The sequence below is a fragment of the Oncorhynchus mykiss genome, chromosome 7 (assembly GCF_057628025.1).
Source record: "Oncorhynchus mykiss isolate SJ-2025 chromosome 7, ASM5762802v1, whole genome shotgun sequence".
NCBI lineage: Eukaryota > Metazoa > Chordata > Actinopteri > Salmoniformes > Salmonidae > Oncorhynchus > Oncorhynchus mykiss.
Window position 1 is genome coordinate 67,835,727 of NC_143028.1, and position 26,342 is coordinate 67,862,068.

The following is a 26,342-nucleotide window of genomic DNA, read 5'->3' on the forward strand; positions in this document are numbered from 1 at the left end:
TTAGATTGTTCGATATTTATGCATGGTCGGAACTATAAGCACAAGCATTTCGCTACTCTTGCATTAACATTTGCTAACAACGTGTATGGGACCAATACAATTTGATATGATTTGTTTTGAAGACAACGCTGTAGTGGCTTCGGGACAAGTCTCTAAATGTCCTTGAGTGGCTCAGCCAGAACCTGGACTTGAACCCAATCAAATATCTCTGGAGATACCTGACAATAGCTGTGCAGCAACGCTCCCATCCAACTTGACAGAGCTTGAGAGGATCTGCAGAGAAGAATGGAAGAAACTCCCCAAATACAGGTGTGCCAAGCTTGTAGCATCATACCCAAGAAGAATAGAGGCTGTAATCACTGAGTAAAGGTTGTGAATACTTATGTAAATGTGATTTAAGTTTTTGATTTTGAATACATTTGCAAAAATGTCTAAAAACCTATTTTGGATTTGTCATTATGGGGTATTGTGTGTAGATTAAGGGGGGAATCCCTTTTAGAATAAGGCTGTAATGTAACAAAATGTGGAAAAAGTGAAGGGGTCTGAATACTTTCTGAATGCACTGTACAAACGACTGTGTATAATATTGACAAGATAGTCAAGTGACTCTTTTTGCTCAAATATTTTTTATTGAACACGCACACAAGAACGGTGTATAGGTACTTTGTAGAAAATACAAGTATGCAATTCTTATATAAACATAAAAGATCCAAGAGTTATAGGTAAAAAATAAATAATACTTAATAAGATATACAGAACAAGGACAGGTAAACAGAGATAAGAGGGCATATCCATCCTTCCATCAACCCTCCCTTCATCATCCATCAACTTCTCGGGTGACGGGGTAAGCACATGCCGCCTAAGGGTAGATTGAAAGTTCACAATTGAGAGTGCATTGAGGTGTACAAATGCACAGTGACCGAATGGTCCAAATAAGATAGGAGAGGTTGAGTGTTTGCCAAATCGCTGAGCCATAATTTGGTATCAGAAACTTCCTTCCTTTTCCAAAACACCAATATTTTTTTGCCGAAATGAGACTGTAAGAGATTAACCAACCCCCCAAAACAACTAATCTGTTTAGGGTTTCTGACATTCCCAGGATGATCAGAAGCGGGTCTGGGTCAATTAAACTCTCCAGAACTTCAGAGAGGATCCTAATAATTCCACACCGGTATCCATGCAAGTTAGATCATAGGGCAAAACAATGGAGCAGTGTACCCTCCGCAGCATGACATTCATCACACCTATGGGAGGAATCTGGAAATATCCTATGCAGCTTAGTTTTGAAATAGTGTAATCTGTATTATATGTTGAATTGTATGAGAGAATGTCTGGAGTTAATGGAGCAGGAGTGGATATACTCCAAGCTATCTTCCCAGTCTGCTATGGAAATGTCAGTGCCTAGCTTATCCTCCCATGTTGCCTTAATGGCATCTGTAGAACGTGTGCTAAAAGATTAAAAAGCGTCATATAGATAAGATATCAGTTTGCATGAGGTGGGACAAATTTTGATGCATCCGTCAAACATGGAAGGTTTAGCATTTCCAACTGTAGGAGGATGTTTTCTAACAGTCTGTAATATGTAGGTATCTGAAAAAGTTACTTCTGGAAAGATTATAGGTTTCCCTCAGCAAATCAAAGGAGGCAAAGGTCCCTTCTACATATATTGTAGATCCCCTATGACATTGATCCCTAGCTCTCCCCATCGCTCAAAAGGTGTTATCAAGGTTAGAGGAGGCAAAGGAGGGATTCCTTGCAAAAGGGTGCAGGAATGATATTAGTCTAAGGTCAAAATTAAACTTAAATTGCTTTTAGATACGGACTGTGCTATGAAGTGTCATCTCCCAAATTGACAGGGAACAAAATCACAGTGCCAATAGAGAAGGGGTGGCAATCCTCACACTCCATACTAAACCAGCTGGATGATGGAGGTGCGTCATCCAGCCAAAACATAACAGCATGGAGGTTAGCGGCCCATTAGTAAAATATACAATTTGGGAGAGACAATCCTCCTTGCATTTTACAGAGGTGTTTTTTAACCTCTCCTGTGTGTTTTATGATCCCAGGTGAATGGATTGATAATTGAGTCCAGTTGTTTATGAAAGAATTTAGCTTAAATGGAAGAAGTTCTAATCTAGAGGGTTTTTGCATGTTTATGGGCCTTAATTCGCTCTTATTCCAATGTATTCTATATCCCAAGAAGGTACCAAACAGGTTAATCAAATAAAAAATAGCTGGAATAGATTGGGGTTCCGTTACGTAGAAGATAATTTAATCTGCATATAGAGAAATCTTATATAGAGTATCTTGAGTATTATTGTGTACTGTTGCGAGAAATCTGATCGCTTGAGAGAGAGGTTCAATGGCTCGAGCAAAAGGCATAGGCGACAGCGTACAACCTCGCATTTTTATTTATTTATTTTTTATTTCACCTTTATTTAACCAGGTAGGCTAGTTGAGAACAAGTTCTCATTTACAACATTTACAACTGCGACCTGGCCAAGATAAAGCAAAGCAGTGCGACACAAACAACAACACAGAGTTACACATGGAATAAACAAGCGTACAGTCAATCACACAATAGAAAAAAGTCTATATACAGTGTGTGCATGAGGAGGTACGGCAATGAATAGGCCCTTTGTAGCGAAGTAAATACAATTTAGCAAATTAACACTGGAGTGATAGATGTGAAGATGACAATGTGCAAGTAGATATACTGGTGTGCAAAGAGCAGAAAAGTAAATAAAAACAATATGGGGATGAGGTAGGTAGATTGGATGTGCTATTTACAGATGGGCTATGTACAGCTGCAGCGATCAGTTTGCTGCTCAGATAGCTGATGTTTAAAGTTAGTGAGGTAAATATAAGTCTACAACTTCAGAGATTTTTGCAATTCTTTCCAGTTATTGGCAGCAGAGAACTGGAAAGAAAGGCGGCCAAACAAGGTTTTGGCTTTGGGGATGACCAGTGAGATATGCTGTACCTGCTGGAGCGCGTGCTACAGGTGGGTGTTGTTATCGTGACCAGTGAACTGAGATAAGGCGGAGCTTTACCTAGCATAGACTTATAGATGACCTGGAGCCAGTGGGTCTGGCGACGAATATGTAGCGAGGGCCAGCCGATTAGAGCATACAGGTCGCAGTGATGGGTGGTAGATGGGCTTTGGCGATAAAACGGATGGCACTGTGATAGACCGCATCTAAGTAGAGTGTTGGAGGCTATTTTGTAAATGACATCGCCAAAGTTGAGGATCGGTAGGATAGTCAGTTTTACGAGGGTAAGTTTGGCGACGTGAGTAAAGGAGACTTTGTTGCGAAATAGGAAGCCAATTCTAGATTTTAATTTGGATTGGAGATGTTTAATATGAGTCTGGAAGGAGAGTTTACAGTCTAGCCAGACACCTAGGTATTTATAGTTGTCCACATATTCTAAGTCAAAACTGTCCAGAGTAGTGATGCTAGTCAGGCGGGCGGGTGCGGGCAGCGAACGGTTGAAAAGCATGCATTTAGTTTTACTAGCGTTTAAGAACAGTTGGAGGCCACGGAAGGAATGTTGTATGGCATTGAAGCTCGTTTGGAGGTCAGTTAACACAGTGTCCAAAAAAGGGCCAGATGTATACAGAATGGGATCGTCTGCGTAGAGGTGGATCAGGGAATCACACGCAGCAAGAGCGACATCGTTGATATACAGTGGGGAGAACAAGTATTTGATACACTGCCGATTTTGCAGGTTTTCCTACTTACAAAGCATGTAGAGGTCTGTAATTTTTATCATAGGTACACTTCAACTGTGAGAGACGGAATCTAAAACAAAAATCCAGAAAATCACATTGTATGATTTTTAAGTAAGTCATTTGCATTTTATTGCATGACATAAGTATTTCATCACCTACCAACCAGTAAGAATTCCGGCTCTCACAGACCTGTTAGTTTTTCTTTAAGAATCCCTCTTGTTCTCCACTCATTACCTGTATTAACTGCACCTGTTTGAACTCGTTACCTGTATAAAAGACACCTGTCCACACACTCAATCAAACAGACTCCAACCTCTCCACAATGGCCAAGACCAGAGAGCTGTGTAAGGACATCAGGGATAAAATTGTAGACCTGCACAAGGCTGGGATGGGCTACAGGACAATAGGCAAGCAGCTTGGTGAGAAGGCAACAACTGTTGGTGCAATTATTAGAAAATGGAAGAAGTTCAAGATAACGGTCAATCACCCTCGGTCTGGGGCTCCATGCAAGATCTTTACCTCGTGGGGCATCAATGATCATGAGGAAGGTGAGGGATCAGCCCAGAACTACACGGCAGGACCTGGTCAATGATCTGAAGAGAGCTGGGACCACAGTCTCAAAGAAAACCATTAGTAACCCCCAACACCGTCATGGATTAAAATCCTGCAGCGCACCCAAGGTCCCCCTGCTCAAGCCAGCGCATGTCCAGGCCCGTCTGAAGTTTGCCAATGACCATCTGGATGATCCAGAGGAGGAATGGAAGAAGGTCATGTGGTCTGATGAGACAAAAATAGAGATTTTTGGTCTAAACTCCACTCGCCGTGTTTGGAGGAAGAAGAAGGATGAGTACAATTCCAAGAACACCATCCCAACCGTGAAGCATGGAGGTGGAAACATCATTCTTTGGGGATGCTTTTCTGCAAAGGGGACAGGACGATTCCACCGTATTGACGGGAGGATGGATGGGGCCATGTATTGCGAGATCTTGGCCAACAACCTCCTTTCCTCAGTAAGAGCATTGAAGATGGGTCGTGGCTGGGTCTTCCAGCATGACAATGACCCGAAACACACAGCCAGGGCAACTAAGGAGTGGCTTCGTAAGAAGCATCTCAAGGTCCTGGAGTGGCCTAACCAGTCTCCAGACCTGAACCCAATTGAAAATATTTGGAGGGTTCTGAAAGTCCGTATTGCCTAGCGACAGCCCCGAAACCTGAAGGATCTGGAGAAGGTCTGTATGGAGGAGTGGGCCAAAATCCCTGTGTGCATACCTGGCCAAGAACTACAGGAAATATGATCTCTGTAATTGCAAACAAAGGTTTCTGTACCAAATATGAAGTTCTGCTTTTACTTATGTCATGCAATAAAATGCAAATTAATTACTTAAAAATCCTACAATTTCATTTTCAGGATTTTTGTTTTAGATTCCGTCTCTCACAGTTGAAGTGTACCTATGAAAAAATTACAGACCTCTACATGCTTTGTAAGTAGGAAAACCTGTAAAATCGGCAGTGTATCAAATACTTGTTCTCCCCACTGTATACAGGGAAAATAGTCGGCCCGGGAACTGAACCCTGTGGCATGCCCATAGAGACTGCCAGAGGTCCGTACAATAGGTCCTCCGATTTGACACACTGAACTCTGTCTGAGAAGTAGTTGGTGAACCAGGCGAAGCAGTCATTTGAGAAACCAAGGCTGTTGAGTCTGCCTATAAGAATACAGGGATTGACAGAGTCAAAAGCCTTGGCCAGGTCGATGAAGACGGCTGCATAGTACTGTCTTTTATCGATGGTGGTTATGATATCGTTTAGTACCTTGAGCTTGGCTGAGGTGCACCCATGACCAGTTTGGAAACCGGATTGCACAGCGGAGAAGGTACGGTGGGATTCGAAATGATCGGTGATCTTTTTATTAACTTGGCTTGCGAAGACTTTAGAAAGGTAGGGCAGGATGGATATTGGTATATAACAGTTTGGGTCTAGAGTGTCACCCCCTTTGAAGAGGGGGATGACCGGGGCAGCTTTCCAATCTTTAGGGATCTCAGATGATACGAAAGAGAGGTAGAACAGACTGGTAATAGGGGTTCCAACAATAGCGCCGGATAATTTTAGAGAGGGTCCAGGTTGTCTAGCCCAGGAGAAGTTTTAATGTGTGTGGATGAATATTTCAGGACTGTGCAAAGTCAAAAGCTCAAACAGAGCAAGAGGAACTTTATTATTGACAAGTGGATCTTGTTCATGAACCCAGCTACAGTATATTACTTGTCATACTAATGATCATGTAATATGAAAGACAAAAATGGAAGTCATATTGTTATTGGTCAATATACAGTACCTGTCAACATTTTTAAGACACCTACTCATCCAAGGGTCTTTCTTTATTTTTACTATTTTCTACATTGTAGAATAATAGTGAAGACATAAAAATGATGAAATAACACATATGGAAACATGTAGTAAGCAGAAAAAGTGTTAAAGGTCTTACTCACATTGGCTACAGAGAGCGTGATCACACAGTCATCCGGAACAGCTGATGATCTCATGCATGCTTCATTGTTGCTTGCCTAGAAGCGAGCATAGAAGTGATTTAGCTTGTCTGGTAGGCTTGTATCACTGGGCAGCTCGCGGCTGTGCTTCCCTTTGTAGTGTGTAATAGTTTGCAAGCCCTGCCACATAAGACGAGCGTCAGAGACAATGTAGTACGATTCAATCTTAACCCTGCATTGTCGCTTTGCCTGTTTGATGGTTCGTAGGAGGGCATAGCAGGATTTATTTTAAGCTTCTGGGTTAGAGTTCCGCACCTTGAAAGCGTCAGCTCTACTCTCTAGCTCAGTGTGAATGTTGCCTGTAATCCATAGCTTCTGGTTGGGGTATGTACGTACAGTCACTGTGGGGAAGACGTCCTCGATGCACTTATTGATAAAGCCAGTGACTGATGTGGTGTACTCCTCAATGCAATCGTAAGAATTCCGGAACATGTTCCAATCTGTGATTGCAAACAGTCCTGTAGTTTAGCATCTGCTTCATCTGACCACTTTTTTATAGGCCGAGTCACTGGTGCTTCCTGCTTTAATTTTTGCTTGTAAGCAGGAATCAGGAGGACAGAATTGTGGTCAGATTTACCAAATGGAGGGCGAGGGAGAGCTTTGTATCCGTCTCTGTGTGTGGAGTACAGGTGATCTAGAATGTTTTTCACTCTGGTTGCGCATTTAACATGTTGATAGAAATGAGGTAAAACTGATTTAAGTTTCCCTGCATTAATGTTCCCGGCCACTAGGAGCGCCGCCTCTGGGTGAGCAATTTCCTGTTTGCGTATTTCCTTATACAGCTGACTGAGTACGATCTTAATGCCAGCGTCCGTCTGTGGTGGTAAATAAACAGCCACGAAAGTATAGATGAAAATTCTCTTGAAAAATAGTGTGGTCTACAGTTTATCATGCGATACTCTAATTCAGGCGAGCAAAATCTAGAGACTTCCTTAGATTTCGTGCACCAGCTGTTGTCTACAAATATGTACAGACCATCCCCCCTAGTCTTACTGGAGTGTGCTGTTATTTCTAGCCGGGGCAGCATATATCCTGCTAGCTGAATATCCATGTAATCATTCAGCCATGATTCCATGAAACACAAGATGTTACAGTTTTTATGTCCTGTTGGTAGGATATTCGTGATCATACCTCGTCTAATTTATTGTACGTTGGCGAGTAATATTGACGGTAACGGCAGCTTTCCCACCTACCTTCTCCGGATCCGTCGGAGACACCCCGCTCTGTGTCCTCTGTACCTGCATCTCATTCTCTTGCCAATAACAGGGATGTCAGCCCTGTAGAGTGCTCGCAGTATATCCTGTGCTTCCTGCTTGTTGAAGAAAAATCTTTGTCTAATCCGAGGTGAGTGATCGCTGTCCTGATATCGAGAAGCTATTTTTTGCCATAAGATATGGTGGCAGAAACATTCTGTACAAAATAAGAAAATAACGCAAAAAACCCCCACATAATAGCATAATTGGTTAGACGCCTGTAAAACTCCTGTCATTTCTTCCGCCGCCATTTTAGCTCTATTTTAGCTTTACAAGGATACCCATAAGAAAATGCGGCCACCACCATAATTGGCAATGCTAATGTTTTGTATAGGAATTTCTCCAAACATAACACTTTGTATTCAGAACGAAAAGTGAATTGCTTTGCCAAATGTTTTACAGTATTACTTTAGTGCCTTGTTGCAAAAAGGATGTATGTTTGGAATATTTTTATTCTGTACAGGCTTCCTTCTTTTCACTCTGTCAATCAGGTTAAGATTGTGGAGTAACTACAATGTTGTTGATCCATCCTCAGTTTTCTCCTATCACAGCCATTAAACTGGTAAGTCATCATTGGCCTCATGGTGAAACCCCTGAGTGGTTTCCTTCCTCTCCGGTAATTTATAATTTCACTATGCTCAAAGTGATATTCAGTGTCTGCTTTTTTACCCATCTACCAATAGGTGTCCTTCTTTGCGAGGCATTGGAAAACCTCCCTAGTCTTTGTGGTTGAATCTGTGTTTGAAATTCACCGCTCGATTGAGGGACCTTACAGATAACTGTATGTGTGGGGTACAGAGATGAGGTAGTCATTCAAAAATCATGTTAAACAATATTATTGCACACATAGTGAGTCCATGCAACGTATTGTATTATGTGATTTGTTAAGCAAATTTGTAGTCCTAAACGTATTTAGGCTTGTCATAACAAAGAGGTTGAATACTTATTGACTCAAGACATTTCAGCTTTTCATTTTCAGTAATTTGTAAAAAAAATAAAAACATAATTCCACAAAACGTAATTTTTATATATTTTAAATTCAGGCTGTAACAAAACAAAATGTGGAAAAAGGGGTTTGAATAATTTCAGAATGCACTGTGAATAACATCTCCTCCGGAACCACTGGGCCGATCTTGATAAAACTTGATATGTAGCATAATGCCTCTCAACGCAATATTTTCCAGGCCAGTATCTCAAGCATGGCTGCTATGGACCAATAAACATTCAAGTGGGTGTGTTCTGATTTGTAAATGCATATTCATCAGACACATATTTCGTATTGTAACAAAACTTGACACACGTGTTCACATGGTGGTGCTATAACAGGCACATCTTGATCTGTTTGACTCAGAGTGATGAAATTGATGGAATGTCTCATGAAAGAATGGTGTTGCATACCTCCAATAGAGTCCCAGTATAACGACACAGGATGAGACCCAGATGCAGAAACAGGAGGCAGATGGTTCGAGTCTCTGATATTTATTAATAGACAAGTGGCAGGCAAGAGGTAGGTCGAGGACATGCATAAATTCATAAACCGGGTCAGAGTCAGGTAGGTACAGGATGGCAGGCGGCAATTTTCAGTATTGGTAGAAGTAGAAAACAGGGACTAGAACAACAGGCGTACGGAAAAACAAGCTGGCAGTCTTGACGAGACAAGACGAACTGGCAACAGACAAACAGAAAACACCGGTGTAAATACACAGGAGATAATGAGAACAATTGGGAGACACCTGGTTGGGGGTGGAGACAGGTGAAACAGATCAGGGTGTGACAACCAGACACTTGTAGAATCTGTACCAAGGCGCATTAAAGCTGTTTGGGTGGCTTGTGGTGCTCCAATGCCCTATTAAGATATGTAGGCGTTTCATTTATTTTGGAAGTTACTTGTACATACTGTATAGGCTATGGGTTTAGTCCAAAAATGGTCCCAGAAGGTATGTTCTCCATGCTGTGTCATAAAGTGTCCTGCTTAATAGCTAATCATTAGCCACGCACACTTAATTTGTATTGGAATTGGATTTCATTTGTGATTGTTATGCATGCAGAAATGTGTATGTTTAGAGTCTGAGCTGGAATTGGTAGGGAAGTGAAACTAATATTTGCCATTCTTGAATGAGTCCAAGATAAATGTAATTGCTCATTTCCATACTCAGGTGTGTGCCTGCAGAATCCATAATCAGTAACTACAAACTAGAGTGGGATATTTTCGATTCGGTCCTGGCTGAGATAAGGAGAGCCGTGATATTAGACATCAAGGTGTGGTTGAGTTAGGCCAGGGCTAGGCATGCATGGACACACACACACACATTACACTTACTTTTTTATGGCACATTAAGGCATATTGAGTATTAACACATGCCACATTTTTCACAAGCAATTAAACAATTCACAAGGCCATGGGGCCAGACTGATTACCAGGACGTGTGCTCCGGGCATGTGCTGACCAACTGGCAAGTCTTCACTGACATTTTCAACATGTCTCTGAGTCTGTAATCCCAACATGTTTCAAGCAGACCAACATAGTCCCGGTGCCCAAGAACATGATGGCAACCTGCCTAAATGACTACAGACCCATAGCACTCACATCCGTAGCCAGTGCTTTGAAAGGTTGGTAATGGCTCACATCAACACCATTATCTCAGAAACCCTAGACCCACTCCAATTTGCATACCGCTCAAACAGATCCATAGATGATACAATTTCTATTGTACTCCACACTGCCCTTCCCCACCTGGACAAAAGGAACACCTACAGTTGAAGTCGGAAGTTTACATACACTTTAACCAAATACATTTAAACTCAGTTTTTCACACTTCCTAACATTTAATCCTAGTAAAAATCTCCTGTCTTAGGTCAGTTAGGATCACCACTTGATTTTAAGAATGTGAAATGTCCGAATAATAATGGAGAGAATTATTTATTTTAGCTTTTATTTCTTTCATCACATTCCCAGTGGGTCAGAAGATTACATACACAGCCTATTTATTTGTTCAGCTAATAACTATTTTTTACTTAAAAATTGCACTGTTGATTAGGGCCTGTAAGTAAGCATTTCACTTTAAGGTCTACACCTGTTGTTTTCGACACACATGACAAATAAACTTTGATTTGAATTTGATTTAATCATTAAACTCCTCAGTCCTTTTCAGGATAAAAAAATAAACGGAATGGAGCTAATCACAGGCAAAATCCTAGAGGAAAACCCTGTTCAGTTTGCTTTTCACCAGACACTGGGAGATGAATTTACCTTGCAGCAGGACAATAACCTCCAACATAAGGCCAAATATACGCTGGAGTTGCTTACCAAGAGGACAATGAATGTTCCTGAGCAGCCTAGTTACAGTTTTGACTTAAATATACTTGAAAATCTAAGTCCTGAAAATGGTTGTCTAGCAATGATCAACAACCAATTTGACAGACCTTGAAGAATTTTGAGAAGAAGAATGGGAAAATGTTGCACAATCCAGGTGTGGAAAGCTCTTAGAGACTTACCCAGAAAGATTCACAGCTTTAATCACTGCCAAGGGTCTTTCTACAAACTATTGACTCAGGGGTTTGAATGCTTATGTAAAGGAGCTATTTCTGTATTTCATATTCAATACATTTGAGAACATTTCTTAAAACAGGTTTTTACTTTGTCATTATGGGGTATTGTGTGTACATGGGTGAGAAAAAATATATAAATACATTTTAAATTTAGGCTGTAACACATCAAAATGTGGAATAAGTATGATGGTATGAATGCCTTCCGATGTCACTGTCAGTGTTTTTCACAAAATTCAAAATAGCTGAACATTTTACATGTTTAATCGCTTGTTACAGCATCATCATCTGGCCAATTGGCATGGCAATGCATGAGAGGGTGTGGACTATGGGCCTTTAACCTGTTAGATCTCTAGGGGCGCTATTTCATTTTTGGATAAAAAACGTTCCCGTTTTAAGCGCGATATTTTGTCACGAAAAGATGCTCGACTATGCATATTCTTGACAGTTTTGGAAAGAAAACACTCTGAAGTTTCAGAATCTGCAAAGATTTTGTCTGTAAGTGCCCCAGAACTCATTCTACAGGCGAAACCAAGATGATGCATCAACCAGGAATTAGCAGAATTTCTGAAGCTCTGTTTTCCATTGTCTCCTTATATGGCTGTGATTGCGCAAGGAATGAGCCTACACTTTCTGTCGTTCGCCCAAGGTCTTAGCAGCATTGTGACGTATTTGTAGGCATATCATTGGAAGATTGACCATAAGAGACTACATTTTCCAAGTGTCCGCCTGGTGTCCTGCGTGGAATTCGGTGCGCAATTGCCAGCTGCTCGTACTTTTCCATTTGATATAGGGGAGAAACCATGTGTCCAAGAACGATGTATCAATGAAGAGATATGTGAAAAACACCTTGATGATTGATTCTAAACAACGTTTGCCATGTTTTCAGTCGATATTATGGAGTTAATTTGGAAAAAAGTTTGCGTTTTGAGGACTGAATTTTCAGATTTTTTTTGGTAGCCAAATGTGATGTATAAAACGGAGCTATTTCTAATACACAAAGAATCTTTTTGGAAAAACTGAGCATCTGCTATCTAACTGAGAGTATCCTCATTGAAAACATCAGAAGTTCTTCAAAGGTAAATGATTTTATTTGAAGGCTTTTATGTTTTTGTTGAAATGTTGCGTGCTGGATGCTAACGCTAATGCTGAATGCTAACGCTAAATGCTAACGCTAGCTAGCTACTTTTACACAAATGATTGTTTTCCTATGGTTGAGAAGCATATTTTGAAAATCTGAGATGACAGTGTTGTTTACAAAAGGCTAAGCTTGAGAGATGGCATATTTATTTCATTTCATTTGCGATTTTCATGAATAGTTAACGTTGTGCTATGCTAATGAGCTTGCTGATAGATTTACACAATCCTGGATACAGGGTTTTTTTTCATAGCTAAACGTGACGCAGAAAACGGAGCGATTTGTCCTAAACAAATAATCTTTCAGGAAAAACTGAACATTTGCTATCTGAGAGTCTCCTCATTGAAAACATCTGAAGTTCTTCAAAGGTAAATTATTTTATTTGAATGCTTTTCTGTTTTTTTGTGTAAATGTTGCCAGCTGAATGCTAATGCTAAATGCTACGTTAGCCATCAATACTGTTACACAAATGCTTGTTTTGCAATGGTTGAGAAGCATATTTTGAAAATCTGAGATGACAGTGTTGTTAACAAAAGGCTAAGCTTGAGAGCTAGCATATTTATTTCATTTAATTTGCGATTTTCATGAATAGTTAACGTTGCGTTATGGTAATGAGCTTGAGTCTGTATTCACGATCCCGGATCCGGGATGGGGAGACCAGAAAGGGTAAAACATCATGTCAAGTTGCACCCTTCTAGACCTTACCATCAACATAATTTGCATATTAATAGATGCATATTAATAATGAATGCCAACAAATACAGTACCTTCAGAAAGTATTCACATTCCAAAAATGTGAAAACAATTTATAATGGATTAAATTGAGATTTTGTGTCACCGGCTTTAACACAATACCCCATAATGTCAAAGTGGAATTATGTTTTTAGACATTTTTACAAATTAAATAAATATGAAAAAATGAAATGTCTTGAGTCAATTAGTAATCAACCCCATTTTTATGGCAAGCCTAAAGAAGTTCAGGATAAAAAATGTGCTTCATAAGTCACATAAGATGTATTGACTCACTCTGTGTGCAATAATAGTGGTTAACAATTGTTTTATGATTATCCCATCTCGATTGTTGAATGATTACCCCGATAATAGTGTTTAACAATTTTGCTAAGTCATCTCTGTACCATACACATACAATTATCTGTAAGGTCCCTCAGTCGAGCAGTGAAGGGCACCTATGTGTAGATGGGTAAAAATTTAAAAGCAGCCATTGAATATCTCTTTGAGCATGGTGTAATTCATTAAACTTTGGATGGTGTATTAATACACCCAGTCACTACAAAGATACAGGCGTCCTTCAAAACTCAGGAAACCACACAATGATTACAACATGAGGTGACTTTAAAACAAAAACATCCATCCTGTTTGATATAAGGCACTAAAGTAATACTGCAAAAACAATGGGCAAAGAATTACCTTTGTCCTGAATACAAAGCGTTATGTTTTGGCCAAATCCAACGCAACATATAACTGACTACCACTCTTCTTATTTTTATAAGGGAATGCTTGTCATCAGAAAGGCCTAGGGAGTTTTGGGGGGGATAAAAATACATGGACTAGAGTCAGGCACAGGAAAAATCCTAGAGGAAAACCTGGTTCAGTCTGCTTTCCAGCAGACACTGGGATACAAAATCACCTCCACCCCTGATGTTTAGAACATGTGTTTTGCTCATGTTGAGTTTTTATTTTGTGCTTTATCTGAGGCCTCCCCTCCTTTAACATGGTGGCAGCTACAACCTTCTCCCAGTCATACTAAAGAGTCAGCAGTATGGTTGTGCTCTTTGGGAAATTGCCAAGTGAATGAGTTGCTGATTTAATCAAGTCCCTTGTGGGGAATACAGTATTGATATACTATAGCAGTACAGTACGTCATATCAAATCAAATGTTATTTGTCACATGCGCCGAAAAAAATACATGTAGACCTTACTTTGAAATGCTTACTTACAAACCCTTAACCAACAATGCAGTTAAGAAAATACCCCCCAAAAAGTAAGAGATAAGAAAAACAATTAATTAAGGAGCAGCAGTAAAGAACAAAAGCAGGGCTATATACAGGGGGTACCGGTTCAGAGTCAATGTGTTAATGTGCTGGGGCACCGGTGTCGATGTAATTGAGGTAATTATGTACATGCAGGTAGGGTTATTAAAGTGGGTATGCATAGATAATAACAGAGAGTAGCAGCAGTGTAGGACAGGGGGTGCAAATAGTCTGGGTAGCCATTTGATTAGCTGTTCAGGAGTCTTATGGCTTGGGGGTAGAAGCTGTTTAGAAGCCTCTTGCACCTAGACTTGGTGCCCCGGTACTGCCCGCTGTGCGGTAGAAGAGAGAACAGTCTATGACTAGGGTGGCTGGAGTCATTGACAATATTTATGGCCTTCCTCTGACACCTCCTGGTATAGAGGTCCTGGATGGCAGGAAGCTTGGCTTGGCAGGAAGCTTGGTGATGTACTGGGCCATTCACACTACCCTCTGTAGCGCCTTGTGGTCGGAGCCTGAGCAGTTGCCATACCAGGCAGTGATGGAACCATTTAGGATGCTCTTGATGGTGCTGCTGTAAAACCTTTTGAGGATCTGAGGACCCATGCCAAATCTTTTCAGTCTCCTGAGGTTTTGTCCATAGGTTTTGTCTTGCCCTCTTCACGACTGTCTTGATGTGATTGGACCATGTTAGTTTGTTAGTGATGTGGATGCCAAGCAACTTGAAGCTCTCAACCTGCTCCACTACAGCCCTGTCAATGAGAATGGGAGTGTGCTTGGTCCTCCTTTTCCTGTAGTGCACAATCATCTCCTTTGTCTTGATTACGTTGAGGGAGAGGTTATTGTCCTTGCCCCACATGGTAAGGTCTCTGACCTCCTCCCTCTACAGTGCCTTGCAAAAGTATTGACCCCCCTTGCCGTTTTTCCTATTATGTTGCATTACAACCTGTAATTTAATTTAAACTACTGAAAAGTGGTACGTGCATATGTATTCACCCCCTTTGCTATGAAGCCCCTAAATAAGATCTGGTGCAACCAATTACCTTCAGAAGTCACATAATTAGTTCAATAAAGTCCACCTGTGAGCAATCTAAGTGTCACATGATCTTAGTAAATGTACACCACTAAGCAAGGGGCACCATCAAGCAAGCGGCACCATGAAGCCAAAGGAGCTCTCCAAACAGGACAGGGAAAAGTTGTGGAGAAGTACAGATCCAGGTTTGGAAACTTTGAACATCCCACAGAGCACCCTTAAATCAATTATTAAAAAATGAAAGAATATGGCACCACAACAAACCTGCCAAGTGAGGGCCGCCCACCAAAACTCATGGACCAGGCAAGGAGGGCATTAATCAGAGAGGCAACAAAGAGACCAAAGATAACCCCGAAGGAGCTGAAAAGCTCCACAGCAGAGATTGGAGTATCTGTCCATAGGACCACTTTAAGCCGCACACTCCACAGAGCTGGGCTTTATGGAAGAGTGGCCAGAAAAAAGCCATTGCTTTTTTTTTCTAACACGTTCGGTGTTAGCCAAAAGGCATGTGGAAGACTCCCCAAACATTACCTTAGTGTTCTTGGGCACAGGGACAATTGTGGTCTGCTTGAAACATGTTGGAATTAGAGACTCAGACAGGGAGAGGTTGAAAATGTCAGTGAAGACACTTGCCAGCTTGTCAGCAAATGCTCGGAGTGCATGTCCTGGTAATCCGTCTGGCCCTGCAGCCTTGTGAATGTTGACCTGTTTAAAGGTCTTACTCACATCGGCTGCGAAGAGCATGATCACACAGTCATCCGGACCAGCTGATGCTTTCATTCATGTTTCAGTGTTGCTTGCCTCGAAGCGAGCATAACATTTATTTAGCTTGTCTGGTAGGCTTGTGTCACTGGGCAGCTCTCGGTTGTGCTTCCCTTTGTTGTCTGTAATAGTTTGCAAGCCCTGCCACATCCGACGAGCGTCGGAGCCGGTGTGGTACGATTCGATCTTAGTCCTCTATTGATGCTTTTCATGTTTGATGGGTCATCGGAGGTCATAGCGGGATTTCTTATAAGCTTCTGGGTTAGAGTCCCACTCCTTGAAAGCGGCAGCTCTACCCTTGATCTTGGTGTGAATGTTACCTGTAATGCATGGCTTCTAGATGGGGTATGGACGTACAGTAACTGCGGGGACGACGTACTCGATGCACTTATTGATAAAGCCAGTGACTGATGAGGTGTACTCCACAATGTCATCGGAAGTATCCCGGAACATATTCCAGTCTGTGCTAGCAAAACAGTCCTGTAGTTTAGCATCTGCTTCATCTGACCACATTTTTATAGACTGAGTCACTGGTGCTTCCTGCTTTAATTTTTGCTTGTAAGCAGGAATCAGGAAGATAGAGTTATGGTCAGATTTTCCAAGTGAAGGGTGAGGGAGAGCTTTGTACGTGTCTGTGTGTGTGGGTTAAAGCTGGTCTAGAATTGTTTTCCCTCTGGTTGCACATTTAACATGCTGACAGAAATTCAGTAAAACTGATTGAGGTTTACTTGCATTAATTCACTGGCCACCAGGAGCGCCGCCTCTGGTTGAGAGTTTTCCTGTTTGCTTATAGCAATGATCCCAAACACATCGCCCGGGCAACAAAGGAGTGGCTTCGTAAGAAGCATTTCAAGGTCCTGGAGTGGCCTAGCCAGTCTCCAGATCTCAACCCCATAGAAAATCTTTGGAGGGAGTTGAAAGTCCGTGTTGCCCAGCAACAGCCCCAAAACATCACTGCTCTAGAGGAGATCTGCATGGAGGAATGGGCCAAAATACCAGCAACAGTGTGTGAAAACCTTGTGAAGACTTACAGAAAACGTTTGACCTCTGTCATTGCCAAAGGGTATATAACAAAGTATTGAGATAAACTTTTGTTATTGACCTAATACTTATTTTCCACCATAATATGCAAATAAATTCATTAAAAATCCTACAATGTGATTTTCTGGATTTTTTTTCTCATTTTGTCTGTCATAGTTGAAGTGTACCTATGATGAAAATTACAGGCCTCTCTCATCTTTTTAAGTGGGAGAACTTGCACAATTGGTGGCTGACTAAATACTTTTTTGCCCCACTGTACGTGCTTTCAGTTCGTCCCATTTATTTTCCAACGATTGAACGTTTTCCCTTGCCTTCCATTCTGTAAGCTGATTAGCCACTCGTTGCCTGATCCTCACAAGGCACCCAGATCTTTTGCCTCAAAATCTTTGTTTCCTTCTCCAGTGAATTACGGGGATCGAGGCCTGGTCGGGTGTCTGCACTATATGTCTCGTGTCCGGCACCTCGTCCAATTTGATGTGAGTAATCCCGGTTCTGATGTCCAGAAGCTCTTTTCGGTCATAAGAGATGGTAGCAGCAGCATTATGTACAAAAATAGTTACAAACAACAACAAAAAAACTAACAAAATAGCATGATTGGTTGAGAGCCGATAAGATGGCAACCCTACCCTCCGGGGCCATCATTAATTACTGGAACAGAAAAGTTAATCGGTAAACATATAAACCACAGAGGTGCCTTTGAACTGTCTTCTCAGCAAAGTTGTTATAATTTTTTTTGCATTTATGACATGTCCACAGCTGGGTTTGCTTATACAATCCAGGGTTTTAACTTTTCAATTTATGGATGTGGTCTGTTTTCTTCCAGCCTTTCAAATAATTGTTGCAATCATCATTAAACTAGATGTTTTCATGTTGTACATTCAACTTCATCTGTCCAATTCACATAATCACAAAAAAATACATCCAGAATATTCCATCTCATACAGTAGGTTAAATTCTTGTTCAGGTGCCGTTTAATTTAATAGGGTCCAGTGTGGCTCAGTTTATAGAGCATGGTGCTCGCAATGCAAGGGTTTTCGGGTTTGATTCCCACGGGGGACCAGTATAAAAATGTATAAAAATATATGCACTCTCTACTGTATGTCGCTCTGGATAAGAGCTTGTCTAAAATGAAACTGTAAACTATTCCTATTGGATGATGGCAAACTGATAAGAGGTCAGAGAGAGTTCACAGCTGGTTGTCACAGCTTGGCGGTTTCCTCCCGGTGACGTTGGAATACCGGCCAGTAACTAGGTAGTGTGTGTCATCTGTACCACTAACAGATGTTTCTGCAGGGCCTCTGAGGAGGTGGCATGAGGTGGCAGCTGTTGCGGGGAGAGGGTGAGAAAAACTCTGGTTTCCCCTCTGCTAAGCCACTCTCTTGGCTGACCACTGAGTGATGAGGGATGGATAGAGCTGAAAGGTGTGACTGTTAAAGATGGAATCTGCAGTTTGGGGCGAAACAGCGCCACTGCTGTTATTTTGTTGCACAGCTGAGGAACGTCACGCAGCACGGTAAAACAAATTGCAGTACATATTGTGCCGTTCTGTCAGAGGGAAAAAAAACATCTAATGGAAAGCCTTCCCAGAAGAGTGGAGGCTGTTATGGCAGCGAAGGTTTATGCCATGATTTATGGCAGGAGATGTTAGATGAGCATGTGTCCTCATACTTTTGGTCATATAGTGTATGTAAAACTGGGAGAGGACAACAGCTGTCTTACAATCCTGTTAAATTCTCCAGACTATGCTGGAGAATACTCGTTTGATTCATTAATGCACAGTCATATTTTGGTTTTAAAGTTCCAATGCAGCCGTTTTTATCTCCATATTAAGTCATTTCTGGGTAACAATTAAGTACCTTACTCTGATTGTTTTCCATCAAAATAGTAAAAACAAAACAAAAAAATAACTTTTTAGCAAAAATTTCTCAAGTTAGAATTTTGGGAAACACTTTACCTGTCACCCAGCCTCATAGCACGTGTAATAATATGTTATTACAGCTGACATAACTTGTCATAACACCCCAATAACACTGTCATGAAACATGTTTAGACCTTTTGTGACACGTATTGCGTTATTTTATGGCTGGTGATGATGCCTACATAAGAGTGTCAAAACCCACAAGACTTACCACACAAGGCAGAACATTCCATTACACTATAGCCTAAATAATCAACAGAATTGTTGGTGCTGTCGCTCATACAACAAGGGCCTGGGTCAATACAGTCTATAGTAAATGAATGTAGAATACCTAACTACTTCATTAGTTAGCACACACAGAGTGGTCCTTATTAAACTGTTGTTATTTGCTATACAAGTGTTGTATCCGCAGCTCACTCCTTTTAGAATTGCTACAGAATTACAATGTGTGTTTTAGGTTATTGTCCTGCTGAAAGGTGAATTTGTCTCCCAGTGTCTGTTGGAAGGCAGACTGAACCAGGTTTTCCTCTTGGTTTTTGCCTTCTGTGATTCTGTTTCTTTTTATCCTAAAAAAACTCCCTAGTCCTTACCGATGACAAGTATACACATAACATGATGCAGCCACCACCATGCTTGACAAAATGAAGAGTGGTACTCAGTGACGTGTTGTGCTGGATTTGTCCCAAACATAACACTTTGTATTCAGGACTTAAAGTGAATTTCTTTGCCACATTTTTAGTAGCTTTACTTTAGTGCCTTATTACAAACAGGATTGCATGTTTTGAAATAGGTTTAATTCTGTACAGGCTTCCTTCTTTTCACTCTATTATTTTGTAACCGTTAAAGTCACCATTGACCTTCCTCTCCGGCAACTGAGTTAGGAAGCACCTTTGGCAGCGATTACAGCATTGCATCTTCTTGGGTATGATGCTACAAGCTTAGCACACCTGTATTTAGGGAGTTTCTCCCATTCTTCTCCGCAGATCCTCTCACGTTCTGTCAGGTTGGATGCGGAGGGTCGCTGCACAGCTATTTTCAGGGCTCTCTAGAGATGTTAGATCGGGTTCAATTTCTGGTTCTGGTTCTGGTTTCAGGGCTCTGGTTGGGCCACTCAAAGACATTCAGAGACCTATCCCGAAGCCACTCCTGCATTGTCTTGGCTGTATTCTTAGGGTCGTTGTCCTGTTGGAAGGTAAACCTTTTCCCCAGTCTGAGGTCCTGAGCACTCTGGAGCAGGTTTTCATCAAGAATCTCTCTGCACTTTGCTCCGTTCGTCTTTCTCTCGATCCTGACTATTCTCCCAGTTGCTGCCGCTGAAAAACATCCCCACAGCATGATCTTGCCACCACCATGGTTCACCTTAGGGATGTTTCCTGTTTCCCTCCAGACGTGACTCTTGGCATTCAGGCCAAAGATGTTGTTTTTCATGGTCTGAGAGTCCTTTGGGTGCCTTTTGGCAAACTCCAAGCGGGCTGTCATGTGCTTTTTACTGAGGACTGGTTTCTGTCTGGCCACTCTTCCATAAAGGCCTGATTGGTGGAGTGCTGCAGAGATGGCCGTCCTTCTGGAAGGTTATCCCATCTCCACAGAGGAACATTGGAGCTCTGTCATAGTAAAGCAAAAGGGGGATACCAAGTCAGTCAGTCACAACTGAATGCATTCAACTAAAAAGTTTCTTCCGCATTTAACCAAACCCCTCTGACTCAGAGACGTGCGGAGGGCTGCCTTAATCGACATCCACGTCTTTGACGCCGGTGAACAGTGGGTTAACTGCCTTGCTCAAGGGCAGAACGACAGATTTTTACCTTGTCAGCAGTGACCATCGGGTTCACCTCCCTGACAAAGGCCCTTCTCCACCGATTTCTCAGTTTGCACAGCAGGCCAGCTCTCGGAAGAGTTTTGATGGTTCCAAACTACTTCAATTTAAGAATGATGGAGGCCGCTGTGTTCTTGGGGACCTTCAATGCTGCAAACATTTTTTGGCACCCTTCCCCAGATCTGTGCCTCGACACAATCCTGTCTCGGAGCTCTACGGACAATTCCTTCGACCTAATGACTTGGTTTTTGTTCTGAAATGCACTGTCAGCTGTGGGACCTTTTATAGTCTGTTGTGTACCTTTCCAAATCATGTCCAATCAATTGAATTTACCACAGGGGAATCCAATCAAGTTGTAGAAACATTTCAAGGATGATCAATGGAAATAGGATGCACCTGTGCTCAACTTCGAGTCTCATGGAAAATGGTCTGAATAGTTATGCAAATAAGGTATTTCTGTATTTTTATATATATATATATATAAATTTACAAGCATTTCTAAAAACCTGTTCTTGCTTTGTCATTATGGGGTATTGTGTATAGGTAGATTGATGAGGAACATGTTTTATTTAATCCATTTTAGAATAATGCTGTAACGTAACAAAATGTGGAAAATGTCAAGGGATTTGAATTCAGACATGGTTTCCATAACTCTGTGGAATTTCCAGTACGTCCTACCTACTTATCATCTAGTGAGCATCGCGTAATGCTGTACTGCAATCGCTCCAGCTTCAGTGGGTTTCAGGTGAAGGCTAGAGATATTATCTAACCACGAACACAGACACTATAAAAAAAACTAATTACATAATAAAGATAGAGGCACAGCAGCAGAACGTAATCCCCCCATCCCATCTACAAAACAAACACGCACTCAAAACAAAAGGTATAATAGTATTGCTCTAATATGGAAAATAATAATGAAAAACAAATAACAATCTTGAACACCAGAAGAATATTTGTACAAATTTCTAATAAGTAATTTTTTTTCTTATGTCATTGGTGTAGTTTTATGTGTTGACCTATATTACTTATTGACAATTGAATACATGATTGTGGTGCATTGATGATACATTTTTGAGACAAAATATAATAATTATATGAGTCGTTTATGATTAGTATAAGAAAAGTTGATGTTCTGAGAATGTAACCTCTACGAAATAAATGCTTCCTTATAAGTTTCACATAGTAATTGTCATGTTGATTCATAAAAAACAATCACAAAAATACAATATTTGTATATACATTTTCCTTTTCAGGTATGAGTTTCCATGGTTAAGGCTGGGCATTTGATAAATCTACAGTTATGGCTTTGGTCTCCCATTCTTGGTTTGTAACTAATCCCTGCTTTGCTTTGATATTTGTCACGGATTACTACCAATGTGCTATTGTGAGAATTATTGTTGAGAGATCTCCAGTTAATAACAAAATAGACTCACTGCTGCTATCAAAGTTATTCCTCCTTCTCCTCCTCTTCCTCCTCTTACCCCTCCTCCTCTCTTCTCTCCTCCTCCCCCTCCTCATGTCCTCCCCATTGTCCTCTGTATGTGAGACCTTAGAAGGTTTAGCTTACATGTCTTCTGTATGTTTTTTATATAATACATGCAACATTTCTGTTATGTCTAAATGATAACCACCCATATAAGTCAGTGTATTTGCGGACTTGGCCATTTTCCATCAATTCAGACAGGGGACAACTACATACCGGAACTAAAACATTTTCAATGGAAGGAGTCAACATGTGTCACGTCCTGACCTTAGTTCCTTTTTTATCTCTATTTTTGGTTTGGTCAGGGTGTGAGTTGGGGTGGGCATTCTATGTTTTCTGTTTTGTGTGTCTTCACCTTACAGAACTTTTTTTTCTTTTTGTTATTGCAGTGTTCAGTTTATTTATTAAAATTAACATGGACACTTACCACGCTGCGTTTTGGTCTGATCCTTCCTATTCCTCATCAGACGAGGACGAAAATCGTTACAACATGAGGAGCCTTGAGTGATGCAACCATTAGCAATGCGAACAAGGCTTGAGGAGTGATGCAACCATTAGCAATGCGAACAAGGCTTGAGGAGTGATGCAACCATTAGCAATGCGAACAAGGCTTGAGGACTGATGCAACCATTAGCAATGCGAACAAGGCTTGAGGAGTGATGAGAGCCATGGTATTGAGAACTTTGCCCAGTGCAAATATGAAAATGATTGATGACACTGCAGGGGTGTATTCAATCTGGATAGTGAAGGTCTCTCAAGCTAGCTTTGAAACACCCATAAACTGCAAGATAAGGCCAAGTGATGTGTTGCCATACTACCAAACCACTTTCAGTAAAAATGGACAGTTACCCTCAATGGACCAAACTTGTCTACCTTTAAATCAGTGCTGGTCTTTTTCCCTGAAAATCAGTCATGAGCATCAGTGCATGACAGATCATTAAAAACACATAGAGATCTCAATATGGAATTTGTCCCAATAAGAGCTACACAAGAACGTCATGACATGCTTGTCTGAGTATTTAATGTAAATAAACATTTATTTAAATTTTGGCTTCAAAGCTAAGCAACATCAACGCGATATCCTCTGAAGAAATGAGGTACATCAAGAGCCTCAGTCCTGTTCGGAGAAAATGAAAGAGATCAAAAGTTGGCTACTATGTGAAGTCATTAAATCATGGCGGCACCACATGAACCATGCTCCCTAGTGGTGAGCAGATTCACCCGCGCCCGCCCACAATAGTTAATAACCCATCACCAACCTCCCAACTATATGTGATGAAGTGAAAATCTCAGGCCTGCACCCAACCCACTAATATAAAATATGCTGTAGGCTACAGTCAGAGACAGTGGAATGATTTTTTGACAGGGGTGCAGGTTTTTCGACATATTGATAGGGTATATTTTTCAGTCAACTTGTCTATAATAAGATATATGCAGCTTCTCTTCTGTCATATGTTGCCCTAGAAGACTAAATAAATCCTTGCTCACCAGAATAATTAAATAAATCGATAGAATGAATTCTTCAATCTAACAAAATGTGACTCGTTTCTGGAATCTAGGTGTATATTGCGTGTCCCTACTTCACAGGAGCGCTATTTGAACTTACATTTTTTGGAGGATCAAAATGCATTTTGCATTTTTTTTCTGGAACATGTGAACTTGCATGTGCCATAATACGAAACTTGTATGCCATCTGTAAATACGAATAAAATGGTTAAATAACAAGCCTAGTTGGTTTAGCGATAGAAAAAGGCAGCAACATTCCCGCTAGCCATGATTGGCTGAGATATTAAAAAATATATATTTATTTTACCTTTATTTATCTAGGCAAGTCAGAACCTCTTTGGGATAGGGGGCAGCATTTTCACTTTTGGATAAATAGCGTACCCAATTTCAACTTCCTGCTACTCATGCCAAGAATATAAGATATGCATATTATATCATTATATATTAGATTTGGATAGAAAACACTCTGAAGTTTCTAAAACTGTTAGAATCATGTCTGTGAGTATAACAGAACTTATGTTGCAGGCAAAACCCCGGGGACTACCCATTCAGATTTGTTTTTTGAGGTCACTGTCTATCCAATGAGTTCTCATTGGGAAACGAGATTTCTAAGGCACTTGTTTGCAGTTCCTACCGCTTCCACTGGATGTCACCAGTCTTTGGAAATTGGTTGAGGTTATTCCTTTGTGTAATGAAGAAGTACGGCCATCTTGAATTTGTGTCATTTAAAATTTTCTTTTTAAGAAGGCGCATGACTGGAAAAGTAGAGTGAGTTTGTTGTCTTCCTGTATTGAACACAGATTGTCCCGTCTTCAATTTGATTGACTATTAACGTTTAAAAATACCTAAAGTTGTATTACAAAAGTAGTTTGAAATGTTTTGGCAAAGTTTACAGATACATTTTGAGATATTTTGTAGTGACGTTGTGCAAATTGGAAGCTGTTTTTTTCTGGATCAAACGCGCCAAATAAATTGACATTTTGGATATATATCGACGGAATTAATCGAACAAAAGGACCATTTGTGATGTTTATGGGACATATTGGAGTGCCAACAAAAGAAGCTCGTCAAAGGTAAGAACTGATTTATATTTTATTTCTGCGTTTTGTGTGTTGACTGCAGGGTTTAAATATGCTACTCTCTCTTTGTTTACTGTTGTGCTATCATCAGAGAATAGCTTCTTATGCTTTCGCCGAAAAGCCTTTTTGAAATCTGACTTGTTGGCTGGATTGCCAACGAGTGTAGCTTTAATTTGGTATCTTACATGTGTGATTTAATGAAAGTTAGAATTTTATAGTATTTTATTTGAATTTGGCGCACTGCATTTTCCCTGGCAATTGGCCAGGTGGGACATTTGCGTCCCGCCTATCCTAGATAGGTTTTTAACCTCTTGAAGCTAGGGGGCACTATTTTTTATTTTTGGAAAAATAACGTTCCCAAAGTAAACGGCCTATTTCTCAGGACCAGATGCTAGAATATGCATATAATTGACATCTTCGGATAGAAAACACTCTAAAGTTTCCAAAACTGTGGAAATATTGTCTGTGAGTATAACAGAACTGATATTGCAGGCGAAAGCCTAAGAAAAATCCAATCAGGAAGTGAATCATATTTTGAAACCGTTGTGTTCCTATGCATCCCTATTGGCCATTGAAAGGGATATCAACCAGATTCCTTTTTCTACGTATTCCCTAATTCCCTCTCTACAGCCTTTAGACGTAGTTTCACGCCTTTATGTTGAAGAATGAGCGTAAAGGACCACATTGCGTAAGTGGCCAGCTGAGGGCTCTTAGAGTGATTCTTGCGTAAAAGACAGAGGTAGCCATTTTTCCTCTCGGTCCTACTGAAAAAGCCAATTGTCCCGGTTGATATATTATCAAATAGATATTTGAAAAACACCTTGAGGATTGATTAGAAAAAATGTTTGCCATGTTTCTGTCGATATTATGGATATAATTTGGATTTTTTTCCGGCATTGTCGTGACCGCTATTTCCGGTGGATTTCTCAACATAACGTGACAAACAAACGGAGGTATTTTGGGCATAAAAATAATCTTTATGGAGCAAAAGGAACATTTGCTGTCTAACTGGGAGTCTCGTCAGTGAAAACATCTGAAGATCATCAAAGGTAAACAATTAATTTGATTGCTTTTCTGATTTTCGTGACCAAGCTAGCTGCTGCTAGCTAGACATAATGCTATGCTAGGCTATCGATAAACTTACACAAACACTTGTCTTTCTTAGGCTGTAAAGCATAATTTCAAAATCTGAGACGACAGGGTGATTAACAAAAGGCTAAGCTGTGTTTCGATAAATTTCACTTGTGATTTCATGAATATGAATATTTTCTAGTAAGATTATTTGGCCGTTGCGCTATGCTAATTAGTGTAGTTGATGAAAATTCGGGATGGGTATGTAACGGATGTGAAACGGCTAGCTAGTTAGCGGTGGTGCGCGCTAAATAGCATTTCAATCGGTGACGTCACTTGTTCTGAGACCTTGAAGTAGTGGTTCCCCTTGCTCTGCAAGGGCCGCGGCTTTTGTGGAGCGATGGGTAACGATGCTTCATGGGTGAC